Source organism: Oncorhynchus gorbuscha, linkage group LG02, assembly GCF_021184085.1.
Source record: "Oncorhynchus gorbuscha isolate QuinsamMale2020 ecotype Even-year linkage group LG02, OgorEven_v1.0, whole genome shotgun sequence".
NCBI lineage: Eukaryota > Metazoa > Chordata > Actinopteri > Salmoniformes > Salmonidae > Oncorhynchus > Oncorhynchus gorbuscha.
The window spans coordinates 33,233,774-33,240,988 of NC_060174.1; positions in this window are offsets into that span (position 1 = coordinate 33,233,774).

Here is a 7,215-nt window from a genome sequence, read left to right on the forward strand (position 1 = left end):
ACATAAAGATGGCCTGGGCTATAAGAAGATTGCCAAGGCCCTGAAACTGAGTTGCAGCACGGTGGCCAAGACCATACAGCGGTTTAACTGGACAGGTTCCACTCAGAACAGGCCTCGCCATGGTCGACCAAAGAAGTTGAGTGCAAGTACTCAGCGTCATATCCAGAGGTTGTCTTTGGGAAATAGACGTATGAGTGCTGCCATCATTGCTGCAGAGGTTGAAGGGGTGGGGGGTCAGCCTGTCAGTGCTCAGACCATACGCCGTACACTGCATCTTCTAAAGATGATGCACAAGAAAGCTTGCAAACAGTTTGCTGAAGACAAGCAGACTAAGGCCATGGATTACTGGAACCATGTCCTGTGGTCTGATGAGACCAAGATAAACTTATTTGGTTCAGATGGTGTCAATCGTGTGTGGCGGCAACCAGGTGAGGAGTACAAAGACAAGTCTGTCTCGCCTACAGTCAAGCATGGTGGTGGGAGTGTCATGGTCTGGGGCTGCATGAGTGCTGCCGGCACTGGGGAGCTACAGTTCATTGAGGGAACCATGAATAGCAACATGTACTGTGACATACTGAAGCAGAGCATGATCCCCTCCCTTCGGAGACTGGGCTGCAGGGCAGTAATTCCAACATGATAACAACCCCAAACATACCTCCAAGACGACCACTGCCTTGCTAAAGAAGCTGAGGGTAAAGGTGATGGACTGGCCAAGCATGTCTCCAGACCTTAACCCCATTGAGCATCTGTGGGGCATCCTCAAACGGAAGGTGGAGGAGTGCAAGGTCTCTAACATCCACCAGCTCCGTGATGTCATCATGGAGGAGTGGAAGAGGACTCCAGTGGCAACCTGTGAAGCTCTGGTGAACTCCATTCCCAAGAGGGAATTTCCAGCAGTGCTGGAAAATGATGGTGGCCACACAAAATATTGACACTTTCGGCCCAATTTGGACATTTTCACTTAGGGGTGTACTCACTTTTGTTGCCAGCGGTTTAGACATTAATGGCTGTGTGTTGAGTTATTTTGAGGGGACAGCAAATTTACACTGTTATACAGCTGTACACTCACTACTTTGTAGCAAAGTTCTTCAGTGTTGTCACATGAAAAGATATACTCAAATATTTACAAAAATGTGAGGGGTGTATTCACTTTTGTGATTTACTGCAAATATTAGATTGTGCAATGTCGGCGTGGCATTGACTAAAATACAGTAGAATAGAATACAGTATATACATATGAAATGAGTAGAGCAGCATGTAAACATTATGTAAACATTAAAGTGACTAGTGTTCCATTATTAAAGTGGCCAGTGATTCCAAGTCTATGTATATAGGGCATCAGCCTCTAAGGTGCAGGGTTGTGGAAGCCGCCTAGTGATTTTTTATTTTTTTACCTTTACGGCTAGTGATGGCTATTTAACAGTCTGATGGCCTTAAATTAGAAGCTGTTTGACCTCGTCTGTACTCTACTGACCTCACCTTCTCAATGATAGTGGGGTGAACAGGCCGTGGCTTAGATTGTTGATGTCCTTGATGATCCTTTTGGCATTCCTTTGAAATTGGATGTTGTAGGTGTCCTGGAGGGCAAGTAGTTTGCCCCAGGTGATGTGTTGGGCAGACCGCACCACCATCTGGAGAGCCCTGCGGTTGTGGGCGGTGCAGTTGCCATACCAGGTGGTGATACAGCCCTAAACAATGCTCTCAATTGTGCATCTGTAAAATTTTGTGAGGGTTTTAGGGGCCACGCCAAATGTCTTCAGTTTCCTGAGGTGGTTGGACCATTTCAGATCATCAGCGATGTGTACGCTGAAGAACAAACGTCAGTGATGTGTACGCCGAGGAACACATGTTTGGGCGACCCGCCCAAGATTAACATAGAAATGTAAATTATAGATCTGTCATTCTCATTGAAAGCAAGTCTAAGAAGTGGTAGATCTATTTTATATGAGCTATTTCTATGCTTTCTGTTTTTAAGTTTCATTTGGGGTCTTTTACATATGGTTTTGTACACCAGCTTCAAATGGCTGAAAATACAATATTTTTAGTTAGGGAAAATATATTTCACAGCAGTTTAGATGGTACAATGATTCTCTACACTATACTTGCTTTTTTTGTCACATAAACTGAAATGAGGCGAACAATTAGAATTTTGGCAACCAGGAAATGGTGGAGTGATTTATGCATAGTGAATCTTTAAAATATCCACATCAATGGGGGTTAGGGATGTCCCAAGGAACCCGGATAGCACATATCATTCACCTAGTTGTAACCATAGATAGAGGACTCATAGAGATAGAGGACTCGGCAGGTAGCCTAGTGGTTAGAGTGTTGGACTAGTAACCAAAAGGTTGCAAGAGCTGACAAGGTGAAAATCTGTCGTTCTACACCTGCACCTGTTCCTAGGCCATCATTGAAAATAAGAATTTGTTCTTAACTGACTTGCCTAGTTAAATAAAGGTCAAATAAAAAAGAATGGGAGGCCCCGGTGCACAACTGAGCAAGAGGACAAGTACATTACAGTGTGTAGTTTGAGAAACAAAGTCCTCAACTGGCAGCTTCATTAAATAGTACCCACAAAACACCAGTCTCAACATCAACAGTGAAGAGGCGACTGGGATGCTGTCCTTCTAGGCAGAGTTGCAAAGAAAAAGCCATATCTCAGACTGGCCAATTAAAAGAAAAGATACCGATGGGCAAAAGAACACAGACACTGGACAGAGGTACTCTGCCTAGAAGGCCAGCATCCCGGAGTCGCCGGTGATGCCGAAACGTAGGTAAATACCCAATAAATTATTGGGAGTTTATAAATGGAGTTTGAGATGCTTTATTTTGATAGTTTATAGTTTATTCACCATTAGTCATCATCTCGACACAAACAAATGTTTCTGTCTTTCACTAATTCATTCTAACTAACTTAATCGTTATGACACACCTCTCACTATTTTCATTGGTTGCACCAATTGCACTGTTTGTCTACATAACCTGGTTCAAGTATTCATGATATTACCATGAAGAAGGCACAGTGATGCTGAAATGCTGGTATATACCTAATAAATTACTGGGAGTTTATATGGAGTGTGCGACTCTCTTTATTTTGATACAAAATCTGTTGGCACCACATAACATACCAAATATTACAGTGTCATGGATATTCATTTCAGTAGCACTCTGCCAACACACACACACATATATACCTCACTCACTCACTCACTCACTCACTCACTCACTCACTCACTCACTCACTCACTCACTCACTCACTCACTCACTCACTCACTCACTCACTCACTCACTCACTCACTAAAGTACATACACTACAAACTAGTGACAATATAACCCCATTACAGACATTCAACAGTTTTCAACAGACCACAATCCAAGTGCCAATCCATTGAAGAACCAGGGTAAGGGGATCAGTGTACTGTACTGTTCAGACTTAATTATAGCTTTAGGACATAATACTGCCATAACAGAACATCTTAGAACATGCTATTCCACTAACATTAACAAGATACTGACCAACCAAAACTATTTCTACAGTGCATTCAGGAAGTATTCAGACCCCTACACTTTTTCACATTTTGTTACGTTACAGCCTTATTCTAAAATTGCTTAAAACTTTTTTTCTCTCTTTCATCAATCTACACACAATATCCCATAATGACAAAGTAAAAACTGGTCTTACAGTTTTTTAGACATTTTTGCAAAAATACTGAAATATCACAAGTATTCAGACCCTTTACTTAGTACTTTGTTGAAGCACCTTTGGCAGCGATTACAGCCTCGAGTCGTCTTGGGTATGACGCTACAAGTTTGGCACACCTGTATTTGGTGAGTTTCTCCCATTCTTCTCTGCAGATACTCTCAAGCTCTGTTAGATTGGATGGGGAGCGTTGCTGCTCAGCTATTTTCAGGTCTCTCCAGAGATGTTTTATCGGGTTCAAGTCCGGGCTCTGGCTGGGCCACTCAAGGACATTCAGAGACTTGTCCCGAAGCCACTCCTGCGTTGTATTGTCTGTGTGCTTAGGGTTGTTGTCCTGTTGGAAGGTGAACCTTCGCCCCGGTCTGAGGTCCTGAGTGCCCTGGAGCAGGTTTTCATCAAGGATCTCTCTGTACTTTGTTCCTTTCATCGTTCCATCGATCCAGACTAGTCTTCAAGTCCCTGCCACTGAAAAACATCCCCACAGCATGATGCTGCCACCACCATGCTTCACCGTAGGAATGGTGCCAGGTTTCCTCCTGGCGTGACGCTTGGAATTCAGGCCAAAAAGTTCAGTCTTGGTTTCATCAGACCAGAGAATCTTGTTTCTCCTGGTCTGAGAGTCCTTTAGGTGCCTTTTTGGCAAACTCCAAGCGGGCTGTCATGTGCCTTCTACTGAGGAGTGGCTTCCGTCTGGCCACTCTACCATAAAGGCCTGATTGGTGATATGCAGCAGAGATGGTTGTCCTTGTGGAACGTTCTCCCATCTCCACAGAGGAACTCTGGTCCTCTGTCAGAGTGACCATCGGGTTCTTTGTCACCTCCCTGACCAAAGCCATTCCCCCCCGATTGCTCAGTTTGTCCAGGCGGCTAGCTCCCAGGAAGAGTCTTGGTGGTTCCAAACTTCTTTCATTTCAAAATGAAGGAGGCCACTGTGTTCTTGGGGACCTTCAATACTGCAGACATTTTATGGTACCCTTCCCCAGATCTGTGCCTCGACACAATCCTGTCTCGAAGCGCTACGGACAATTCCTTCTACCTCATGGCTTGGTTTTTGCTCTGACAAATATAGACCTAAAAACCTGCTTTACTGATCTCTTTGGAAAGTAGGTTTGAACATTTACAACAGTAACAATGGTTTAAGAGCTGGTAGATATCAGGATATAACATGTTTCTCTATAGATCATTCTACAAATCTAACCTAATGCTTTGTTGCTGCACTGTGAACAATGGGACCATATCATTTGACGGCTCCTGGAGCACGGTGACCAACGGCACTTTGTACTTCACCAAATGCTGTGACCTCTTTAATAACACCGATTGTAACTAGGCCATCCTGTAACTCTTATGTTGATTACCAGTGAGTAGATTAACTTATTCAATGTATGTATATATTTTTCATAACTTTTATTCACATTTTATTGTATATATTTATACTGTAAATAATATAGAGTAAACTCTGTCCTGAGAATACAAAATGAAGATAAAGCATGTACAGATTAAACCAGCCCTTTGACATGTTATTAAAAAAATATTTATTTCTTATGATTCACCCTTTCATTCAAAGTGTCAGAAGACAGATATCATGAAAATAAATGTAAAGAAATACTGAATTGTATATTGATTGTAAATTATAACATTGAGTAAATCTGTAAATACAGTACGTAAAAATATGAGTATGAACGTTTGACAAGAATGGTATGTACAATTTTATTTTACAAAATCTGTTGGCACCACATAACATACCAAATATTACAGTGTCATGGACATTCATTTCAGTAGTACTCTGCCAACAAGCACACACATACAGTGCCTTGCGAAAGTATTCGGCCCCCTTGAACTTTGCGACCTTTTGCCACATTTCAGGCTTCAAACATAAAGATATAAAACTGTATTTTTTTGTGAAGACTCAAAAACAAGTGGGACACAGTCATGAAGTGGAATGACATTTATTGGATATTTCAAACTTTTTTAACAACTCAAAAACTGAAAAACTGGGCGTGCAAAATTATTCAGCCCCTTTACTTTCAGTGCAGCAAACTCTCTCCAGAAGTTCAGTGAGGATCTCTGAATGATCCAATGTTGACCTAAATGACTAATGATGATAAATACAATCCACCTGTGTGTAATAAAGTATCCGTATAAATGCACCTGCGCTGTGATAGTCTCAGAGGTCCGTTAAAAGCGCAGAGAGCATCATGAAGAACAAGGAACACACCAGGCAGGTCCGAGATAATGTTGTGAAGAAGTTTAAAGCCGGATTTGGATACAAAAAGATTTCACAAGCTTTAAACATCCCAAGGAGCACTGTGCAAGCGATAATATTGAAATGGAAGGAGTATCAGACCACTGCAAATCTACCAAGACCTGGCCGTCCCTCTAAACTTTCAGCTCATACAAGGAGAAGACTGATCAGAGATGCAGCCAAGAGGCCCATGATCACTCTGGATGAACTGCAGAGATCTACAGCTGAGGTGGGAGACTCTGTCCATAGGACAACAATCAGTCAACAATCAGTATATTGCACAAATCTGGCCTTTATGGAAGAGTGGCAAGAAGAAAGCCATTTCTTAAAGATATCCATAAAAAGTGTCATTTAAAGTTTGCCACAAGCCACCTGGGAGACACACCAAACATGTGGAAGAAGGTGCTCTGGTCAGATGAAACCAAAATTTAACTTTTTGGCAACAATGCAAAACATTATGTTTGGCGTAAAAGCAACACAGCTCATCACCCTGAACACCTCATCCCCACTGTCAAACATGGTGGTGGCAGCATCATGGTTAGTGCCTGCTTTTCTTCAGCAGGGACAGGGAAGATGGTTAAAATTGATGGGAAGATGGATGGAGCCAAATACAGGACCATTCTGGAAGAAAACCTGATGGAGTCTGCAAAAGACCTGAGACTGGGACGGAGATTTGTCTTCCAACAAGACAATGATCCAAAACATAAAGCAAAATCTACAATGGAATGGTTCAAAAATAAACATATCCAGGTGTTAGAATGGCCAAGTCAAAGTCCAGACCTGAATCCAATCGAAAGAATCTATGGAAAGAACTGAAAACTGCTGTTCACAAATGCTCTCCATCCAACCTCACTGAGCTCGAGCTGTTTTGCAAGGAGGAATGGGAAAAAAATTCAGTCTCTCGATGTGCAAAACTGATAGAGACATACCCCAAGCGACTTACAGCTGTAATCACAGCAAAAGGTGGCGCTACAAAGTATTAACTTAAGGGGGCTGAATAATTTTTGCACGCCCAATTTTTCAGTTTTTGATTTGTTAAAAAAGTTTGAAATATCCTATAAATGTCGCTCCACTTCATGATTGTGTCCCACTTGTTGTTGATTCTTCACAAAAAAATACAGTTTTATATATTTATGTTTGAAGCCTGAAATGTGGCAAAAGGTCGCAAAGTTCAAGGGGGCCGAATACTTTCGCAAGGCACTGTATAACTCACTCACTCACTCACTCACTCACTCACTCACTCACTCACTCACTCACTCACTCACTCACTCA